Consider the following 9,542-nt stretch of genomic DNA (forward strand, 5'->3'; position numbering starts at 1 on the left):
GGGGTAAGGGCCTGCTGCATTATGATAGTCTAGGTTATCAAAGGTTGTTGTTTTGCTTGATAGGCTCAATAAGAACAACAGAGGAACAAGAAAGTTTAGAATATTTGCAAGAATGTCCTTGAAATCATGGACCATGGAACCCAAGCTGGATAATAATAAAGTGAGATAAAGAGGTAGATGGCGAAAAATTTATAGAGGTCTGAGTTCCTGACCAAGAGTTTTTACCAAGCAGGTGCATAATAAATGAGACTGTGATCAGAGCTGTGAATCACTTATTATTAGTGATATGTTGAGATAGAATACTTGTATTATAGGTAATGACAAGGTCAAAACTGAAATTGTGGAAGTGGATTGCTGAATGAGAGTCTGGAAGGTCACTGGACATAAAAATATTAAAAATCCTCAAACCGAGAATTTGGTTGTTTTCTAGATTGTCTGTGTGGACATCTACACTCAGGGTGATACCAATGGCATCTGGAAGTGGACAAAGTGATTGTGAACTGGGTGCCAAAGTGTTCAAGAGTGGAAGAGAATGAGAAATAAAGAATATTTAAAGAGAAAAAGTAGTCTCAAAGAAGAGAATACCAACCTCCACTTCTGGATCTTTAGCTCAGAGTGAAGCAGATAATAAATGATTGTCCAAGAAAATTTTGGGGTAGAGAGTCTTATATGTTCTGCAGAGAGACAGAATCTGAGTTTGGTTAATGCAGTTATTACTGAAAGCTAGTAAAGTTAAGAGTACAGAGAATTCTGCAGTTATGATGCTCCACATTGGAAGAGAAAGGAAGCTGAAGGCTGAGACAGTGACAATAATGTATAACACATTGCAGTAAAAAAATTTGATGTTATGGAACTCTTGGCAGAATGAGGTGGTATCTTGTATATTGACAGATGGAAACAAAGATGACAGGCATGGAAACTGTGGATTTTATGTCAGTCTTCTTCTTGACTTGGGTGGATATTGTACCTCTCCATAAAACATGTGGTTCAATCTGCTGGGTGATTCTGGCTCAGATGATGAAAGTGTATATCTGCTCAGTTTAGATAATTGCTCTTTCAGAACATATACTCCCCTAGGCTGTTAGCCTATATATGATTATGTCTACATATATATTTTTCTATATCCCTAATTTGATATGAATATCTGAAATTGGAAATATATAATATATAAAATTTTGTTAAAATGGCGCAAATTTTGTCTTGGTTTCATTTGAGGTCCCAGAGGCCAAGGACACTAGAACATTGTGATGATACGTCAATGTCTCAAAGAGGTGATTGAAAACATTTGAAGAATATCCTAAGATTTTAAGATTTTAGAACATTCTAACAGAGTTTAAATCTGGATCATTCAGCAATAATCCACTGCAAATTTTTAGGGGTCTTGGTTTCAACGGAGGCTTCAAAGGACAAGAATAATAAAATCTTCTCTTCATACCAAAGAAATGAGAGACCACGTATCTATGACACATCTAAAAATTTCAAAACTGGATCAAAAGTAATAATTAGTCATTCACTTTGAGGTGTTCTGGTTCTGCTAAGTTCCCAGAAGTAAAAAATATTATATCAGGTCAAATGCGCCCATATGCTAAAGAGATGTTAGACCACATATGCAGGACATATTAGGACATTTTAAGACTAGAGCAGCCAGTAAAAATTCACCACCAACTTCAAAGAGATGGAATAAATATTTGAAGAAGGTTGTTTGTATGTTATGTGTTTCCATTACCTAGGATCTTCTGAAGGCAGGCTAAACCACTCTTCAAAGATGTGACACTTGGGTTTGGGGCTTAACGTGACAGACCAGAGTAAGCGCTGCCCTAAAGCAGCCTTCAATTATACCTGGGTTAGGAAAAATACTATCTACACAATGTATCTACAAAAGAGAGCCCACCAGGGGGTATATTTCTAAATATCTCTTTCCAGGAGAATTGGCTGCAGGAGTAAAAAGACTTTATCCAAGAGAAAGCTGTGAATGGACAGTCAGAATACCAGGGGCATAAGAGGTTTCATAATTGGGAGCAATGACCCCAGGAGGATAATAGTGAACATACACACACACAGAGTATACTTCTGAAAAAAAAATTAAATGAGGCCTACAACTTGGGCAGGGAAATGGTGTCTGTATGAGGCTCTATGTTTAAATAGGGGGAAGGGAGTACAGAAAGCATTGCACATCACTTCCTTTTTCTGAATACAATTAAATTTTAAGTTTAAAATTTCAATGATTAATGATCCCCCAAAATGCCTGACAAAAGATTAACCTTCTTTCAAGTCAGAAAAATTTGGAGGATTCTCTAAACAAAGTTGTTCAAAACTTAAACATCTTTTGGAGATGTGCCAGTTTTATGTAGATTCCACATTTGATACATAATCTTTCCTAATATGGAATCTTTAGGGTGTTTTTTTTCTTGATCATACATTATAATTTTTAAATTAAACTTAATTGCTTAGGTTAGATTTCTAGACATGGAATGAATACAATGTCCTAAACTAACTCTTGTTTGCAAGTTGATTTCCAGAAATACTAATTTCCATTTCTAGCAACCCATCAATGCTGATGATGCATTACCACATTTTAGAAATTTACCAGTTTGAAAGGTATAAAGATACCCTTCCATCACTTTTTTCTTTCATTTTTTCTATGATTAGTAAACCTGAATATATCATAACATTTGTAGACATTTGTATATATTGTTCTGTATTTTTACTAATAACTTATTAGTAAAATAATTTGTGCTTGATTTTGGTTTTATATTTTTTAAGATTTTATCACTCATTTATAAACCTTCTATATCCAAAATATGTGAGCTCAGTATTTATTGCATCTATTTTTACAACTCATTTTGTCTTTTAACATTTTCATGTATAATTATGTAAAAGGTTTAATTTTTACACAAATATATGGTTTCCTTTAATATTAGAAACACATCGCATATTCAGGGATCAAGGTAATATTTTATCATCCTAAAACAATAAATATTGGAATGAAACTGACATTCAATAAAAAATGAAATACCTACTTAGAAAAATGTAAGAAAGCAGTGAGTCTACAAAATAAATTTAAATGTCCTAGTTCCAAAGAGAGAAAAAATGCACATTAAAATGTGTAAACAATTTTGAGTAATAAGGATTTGAAAGTTCACTGGTTGTGAAGTAAGACACTTGGGAGGTGCTGTTTTAGGATCTAAGCAAGAAGGTCTTTATTCTTGGACCAGGGCCGTAGAGATCCCAGGACAAAAGTAGGCCTACACTTAAATTCTAGATTTCCTATGTCATTAGCTAGATTCTGAATAGTAAAGGCTCTTATACCAGAGGAATAAGAATAAAGGGGTTTGAAGAATAAAGGGGTTTAAATTGGGCTGTCCTTTGGTTGGCTTTGTCCTTTTTATTGAACTAAGATTCCTTAAAAAACACAGAGAAAATAAAATTTTAACATAATGAGCACATAATAATTGATTTTTCACCTGAAAGGAGTTTATATACTTTAATAAAGCATTGAGAAGACTTTTATCCTCACTAATTTTCCCATTATTAAAAACATTGATTTTTATAAATCCACAGAATGAAACACTGTATATATGTGTATCAGCAAGGATAGCCATTAAATTTCAGCTTTCTGAATATGGCATTTCTTGCAATAGGAATTATCTCTGGTTTATCCAGTTTCCATGTATCAATCCATACCATACTTTTGTGTGCTTCCTACCATTTTCCCCTTTTTGTTCATCCCCTTTTATGGAATGTTTCCCCATGATCTGCTTATTAAACCTTCATCCTTATTTTCCATGAATGTGGAAGGTGAGTTTCACTTTTGCTTAAGATAACTCAGCTAACATTGCAAAATAGTAATATATTATTGTACTTTTTTGTTGAATTGGAGACATTTATTTGTGCTTTTGCACTGGGCCCTTGGAAGCATTTGTGTAACAGAAAAAGAGTTCAATATTAATAATCAACAACATATATTAAATATATTTTGTTTTTTGTGGTTTTTTTTTCTGAGAGAAAGAGAGAGATTGTGAATGGGGAGGAGGGCAGGGGAGGGGCAGAGAGAGAGGGAGAGAGAGAATCCAAAGCAGGCTCCAAGCCAAGTGTAGGGACCCAGATGCGGGACTCCATCTCATGACCCTGAGATCATGACCTGAGCTGAAACTAAGAGCTGGATGCTTAACTGAATGAGCCTCCCAGGCACCCCTCAAATAAGGTGTCTTTGAATGAACACATGTAAATATACTGCTGATAAGCCCTACAAATTAATCTGTAAATTAAAATAATACCATTGTCTCTACTAGATTTTATTCTTAGCCTGCTCTTGTTCATACTATACATTATTTATGGCGTGGCCCTAGCTCTAGAACCTCTTGAAGTTGTCACTCAATATACCCCACATGATTCTAAATCTATTTTTTTAATTGTGAATTCCATGTGTATAGCATGTTTTTTATATATTCAACTCCTCTCTAATTGCCTGATCAGTGTATAATGCCATTTTTTCTTCAACTATTTTATGTACATTAGTTATGTCTACAGAATTATATTGTAAAAATTGTAGGTGGGAATATATCTTAAACTTTCCTGTATTCCACAAAATGGTAATAAATTTGTAGATGTTGAATAAATACGTTACTGTTTAAATTACTAGAGAAAGTTAATAATCATATATATGCTCTTTAGATATTCAAATTATATCTAACCCTTTCAAATTGCCACACCCTATGCAACATATATATGTATTTTACATATATAAAATATATAAATATAAAATATATGTACATATATAATATAAAATATTTGAATGTCTATATCCTATCATGCCATTTGTTAGTTTAAATGCATATTATATATACACATATATATGCACATATATATGATCTATTCTTACTTTTTTTGCAATTTTAAGTATATATGTCATGAATTTTGGTAAAAATATTTTCAATACGTTTTTACTCCATTAATATTGGAGTCTATAAACTATGTAATTTTTAACTTCTCACATCAAAATCAACTGGGTTTGATGATGTAAAATATGTATTGTTCAGATCTATTTAGTGGCTAAAATAATTAACATATAAAGCTGTTTCTTCACCCTTTTTCCCATATTGTATTTGTTCTCTTTTTGTCAGGTCACAGCATGGTGCTTCCTATTTTTGTATTCAAGCGGCAGATTCCTGCTAAGAAAGAGTGTCACTACCTACGCACAAGCTTGATAGAAAGTTATGATTTTGAAGTGTATAAAAGCATGAAAGCATTTTTCATCAGTTTAGATTTTACTTCTCTCATCTGATTTCACTTCAGAACAAATAGGTAGTAAAGTGGAAAAAGCAGTGACTCAAATAAACCTAACTCACAATTATTCTGTATATTTTTTTCTTCGTGGAATCCAGGCCTTAATTATATTTATCCCATGCACCCAGCTATATAATTTTGTCTTTCATAGTCACTCTGTATCTTTAATCAAGAATTTCAACTAGAGTACTTTTTTTATAATAAAAATCACTTGTTTCTTGGCATGCTTGTTCAGGAGTCTAAGATATCTTTTTCCCCCGCTTCATCATTGTCTAGCAAGTTGCCATTATCTGCTCCTCACAAATGTTTGGCATATGTAAGAAACATATGGCAGAGTTTTATAATTATGTCAAGAATGGGCAATGTAAATTTTCTTAGAAGGACAGTTCTGTTTGGGCTAGCTAAGATATTACACACAGATTCTTATGTAACTTTTTCTGATCAGGAAATAGTAACCTTGTTTTTGAGTGCCAACAGCATTTGTTATATTAAATTAGTTATTCATTTCTATCTCTTTCCTAAAGAAACACACACATTATAGATATCTATAAGTATTTGCCTTTAATAAATGGTGACTTTATAGCTTTAAAGAGTTTTATTTTAAATTTTATATGAGCTGAGCTAAAAATTAGATATTTTCTATATTGTCTAAAACAATTATTTTCACAGTATAACTAAAACTACAATAATATTTCTCATCAAAAGAACTATGTCCCAGTCCATGAATAAATGTCTACATTGGTAATGTAATGCTGCTTTTTAATAAACAGATTTATATAAAGAAATTTTATTTCTCTCCTAAATAAGTTAGTTGTTATTTCACATTACAGAAATAGAAATTATGGATATAAGAGGTTAAGAATGAAACCATGACCATGAGGCAGTACTGCATATCATGATTATTTAAGAAGTTTGTGAATTTTTTTAGGTTATAAAAAAACAGAATAAATAATTTAAAAAATAATTGAAAGAAATGGTTGGTCATAAAAAATTACTCTTCAAGGTCAGTTTTTATGTTATTTATTTATTTTTTAGGTTAGTTTTTATTTAACCAAGTTTTTTTTTTTTATGTATGTTGACTGATTCAGGAATTATAAGGCAGTGGATGGAATTGTATATGTATATGTGATACACACACACACACACACACACACACAAGTATTAATAAGTGCAAGTGCTGCTTGACTAATGCACAGGTTGTGATTAGGAAATAAGCAAGAGTCCCATGATGTTTTTTTTTGCTTTGGGTCCAATGAAGAGAGTAACAGACAATTGCTTCTGGATTGTGATCATCTCTAAGTAGTTAAATTTGGAAAAAGAGAATGTACCAGGCAATAATTGCTATGGGTTCTTCTTCTGTCATGTGCATTTGTGCCTGCATCTTCATTGCCCCACATCCAGATGGCAAATGCTTAACTCATGCTACCCAAGTACAGTCAGTCATTCTTCCAGATTCTCCTCCCTTCTGACTGTCAAAAGAACTTCCTCTTTTGTAGATTTGTTTACCTCCTGATGCTTCCAATTTTTCCTTCATAAGGGTGTCTTTCCCTCAGTGTTTATATATCTCCAATATTAAAACCAATAACCAAGCTACAAGTGATCAAACTTTCATTTAGCTCTTCTCTCAATCTCCATTTTTTCTTGTATGCTGATCCACATGTCCCTCATACTCAACAAAGCTATACATACTTATCAAAATTTTTAAAAGGAAGTTCTCCTCTTATATTTTATATTTTGATTAATTATAGCATCCTTTGTCAAGCCAGAGAACTAAGGATTTTCCTGCTTTCCTCATGAATCATTTCAATAGCCAATCCATGATTATTTGTTTATGATGTAATCTAAACTCAAATATCTTGTATACTTTCTTGTTTTTACTACCCTAAAGTGCACTGTCCCTGAATTATTTACTTTTCCATATGAAATATGAAAGTTCAGAGAAAGATCGAAATTTAACCTCTGAGAACAGAAAAGATAATTGACTAAAGCTGAAAGTCAGATACATGTAACAGTATAACTTTCCCCCACAGAATATCTTGGTACCTCCATCACCAGAAAAATTTTGCCAACTGAGATATGCTATCATGTGGCATTATGTATTCCTAAAAATCAGTACACTATACAAAATCACAGAATAAAAAACACAGGGCTTGTGGATAAATGAAAGGTATAATACTCCAGAACTGTACCAGTGATGCATAAAGAATGAAGAGGAGGAGAAAACAGTAGTACAGGTTTATATATATCATATGTTAAAAAAATACATAAATGCTACAATAAATATGCTACTTTACCTTGGAAAATATCTGAAGTCTGCTTGTAGAGGTGGACATTGAGATGTCTACACCTTATAAGTTATTGTGGAATGATGGAGCATTATATAAAACTGAATGGAAAGTTATAAGCCAGACCTGGAAAGGTGTATCTCATAACATTCATGTTGAATCCAGTAGTAGGCAGATGTTTGTGGTGTGTGCATAGGTGTGTTTTATGTATTTCTACATGGCTTGGTCTGGTTGAGATTTTTTCCGTTCACGTAGTGTTTTTGTTTTGTTTTGTTCTTATTTTTGTTTTTTCCAGACAAAATTGTGTATAGCTATTTTGGACAGAGAGGAGAATGAGTCAAAACTGAAAACATTTTTAAGATTCTCAAAGTTAAAAGAAATGAGGAAAGATAAATATTGGTGAAGCAAGATATGAGTCTCAGAAGACGGTAGTTTTATTTTCAATAGAAAGAAAATAAAAAATGACAATAGTGTCATCTCCCATGATGTGCATGGGTTATTTTACAATTTGCATTTGAACAAGTGTAATGGGAGCCGTGACCTTAGGACAAAGCCACATTTATTTAGGCAAGAAGATACAAACATCTGATTAAAAGTGAAAGGATCAGGACTATGGTTTCTGGTTTTGCATGTAAGGAGCTTGAAAGTTTCCACTCTACCCTAACAGAAGGTAAATAGACTGAATAGACTGAAAAAACAGCAACTCTTCTTGAATCTATAAGAGAGAGGAGAATGCAGGGCAAATCACTAACCTCAAGACTAGAGAGTCAGAAGGCAACTAGAGGGAGATATGGCTTACCAGAGCAGGGACTCATGAGCAGAAATTGATGTGGGGGGTGCCTGGGTGGCTCAGTTGGTTAAGCGACTGCCTTTGGCTCAGGTCATGATCCTGGAGTCCCGGGATTGAGTCCCACATCCGGCTCCCTGCTCAGCAGGGAGTCTGTTTCTCCCTCTGACTCTCTTCCCTCTCGTGCTCTCTATCTCTCATTCTCTCTCTCTCAAATAAATAAATAAAATCTTAAAAAAAAAAAAGAAAGAAACTGATGTGGGAAGCAGTGCTGGGATAGGAAAGCCTCAACTGTAACTGGTGAATTACTAGAGGTTTGGTATGGAGAACTCTGAGAGATAAAATCTCTAGGGGGATTCAGTCATAGAGGGACCCCCATAATATTGTATGATTTATCTCTAGGAGCTCGACATAGTTCTCACAGCAAGTATCAGGGAAAAATCTCAAGTTTCTAGTAAAGGACAGGGAAAAGGAACCATATTGAAGTATGCCAAAGCATTCTGTTCTTAACAAGCCTTGACCTCTTGAGAGACTAGTTAGCCCCAGCTTAACATTCTGGGATATTATCAGAGCCTAAGTGATCTCAGGAAGGGAAATACCCAACACCAGCCCACTGTAGCAATCCATTTCCCAAATAAATAGAGAGAAATATACTAGGAAACTTTTGTGAGGGTAACAGTCCAGAGACATAAGCTCACTAAAGACATAGGCCTAATCATAGGACTATAGAATGCTTCCTCTACCTGCACACATTATCACCACATTACTAAAAGCTTATTTATAGCAGTTCCTTTACCTGGTACATCATGTTCTGTTATCAAGAAAAAATTATAAGGCATACTAAAAGGCAAAAAACATACAGTTTAAAACAACTATAATTAATATGCTAAGGGCTCCAAAGGAGAAATCAGACAACATGAAAGTACAGATGAGAAAATATAAGCAAAGAGATAAAAAATCCTAAGAGGGAACCAAAAAAGAAATACTAGGGATAAATAAAGAATTCTTTTGTTGGATTTATTAGTAGACTGGACCTGGCTGAGGAAAGAATCTCTGAACCAAAGGATATGTCAATAAAATCCTTGAAAACTCAAAAACATATAGAACAAAAACAAAAATATCCAAGGACTGTGGGACAATGACAAAAGGCATAGCATATACATAATGGGAATACGAGAAGGGAA

Source organism: Callorhinus ursinus, unplaced genomic scaffold, assembly GCF_003265705.2.
Source record: "Callorhinus ursinus isolate GAN/ISIS: 27379988/994484 unplaced genomic scaffold, GSC_fseal_2.0 scaffold1, whole genome shotgun sequence".
Classification (NCBI taxonomy): Eukaryota; Metazoa; Chordata; class Mammalia; order Carnivora; family Otariidae; genus Callorhinus; species Callorhinus ursinus.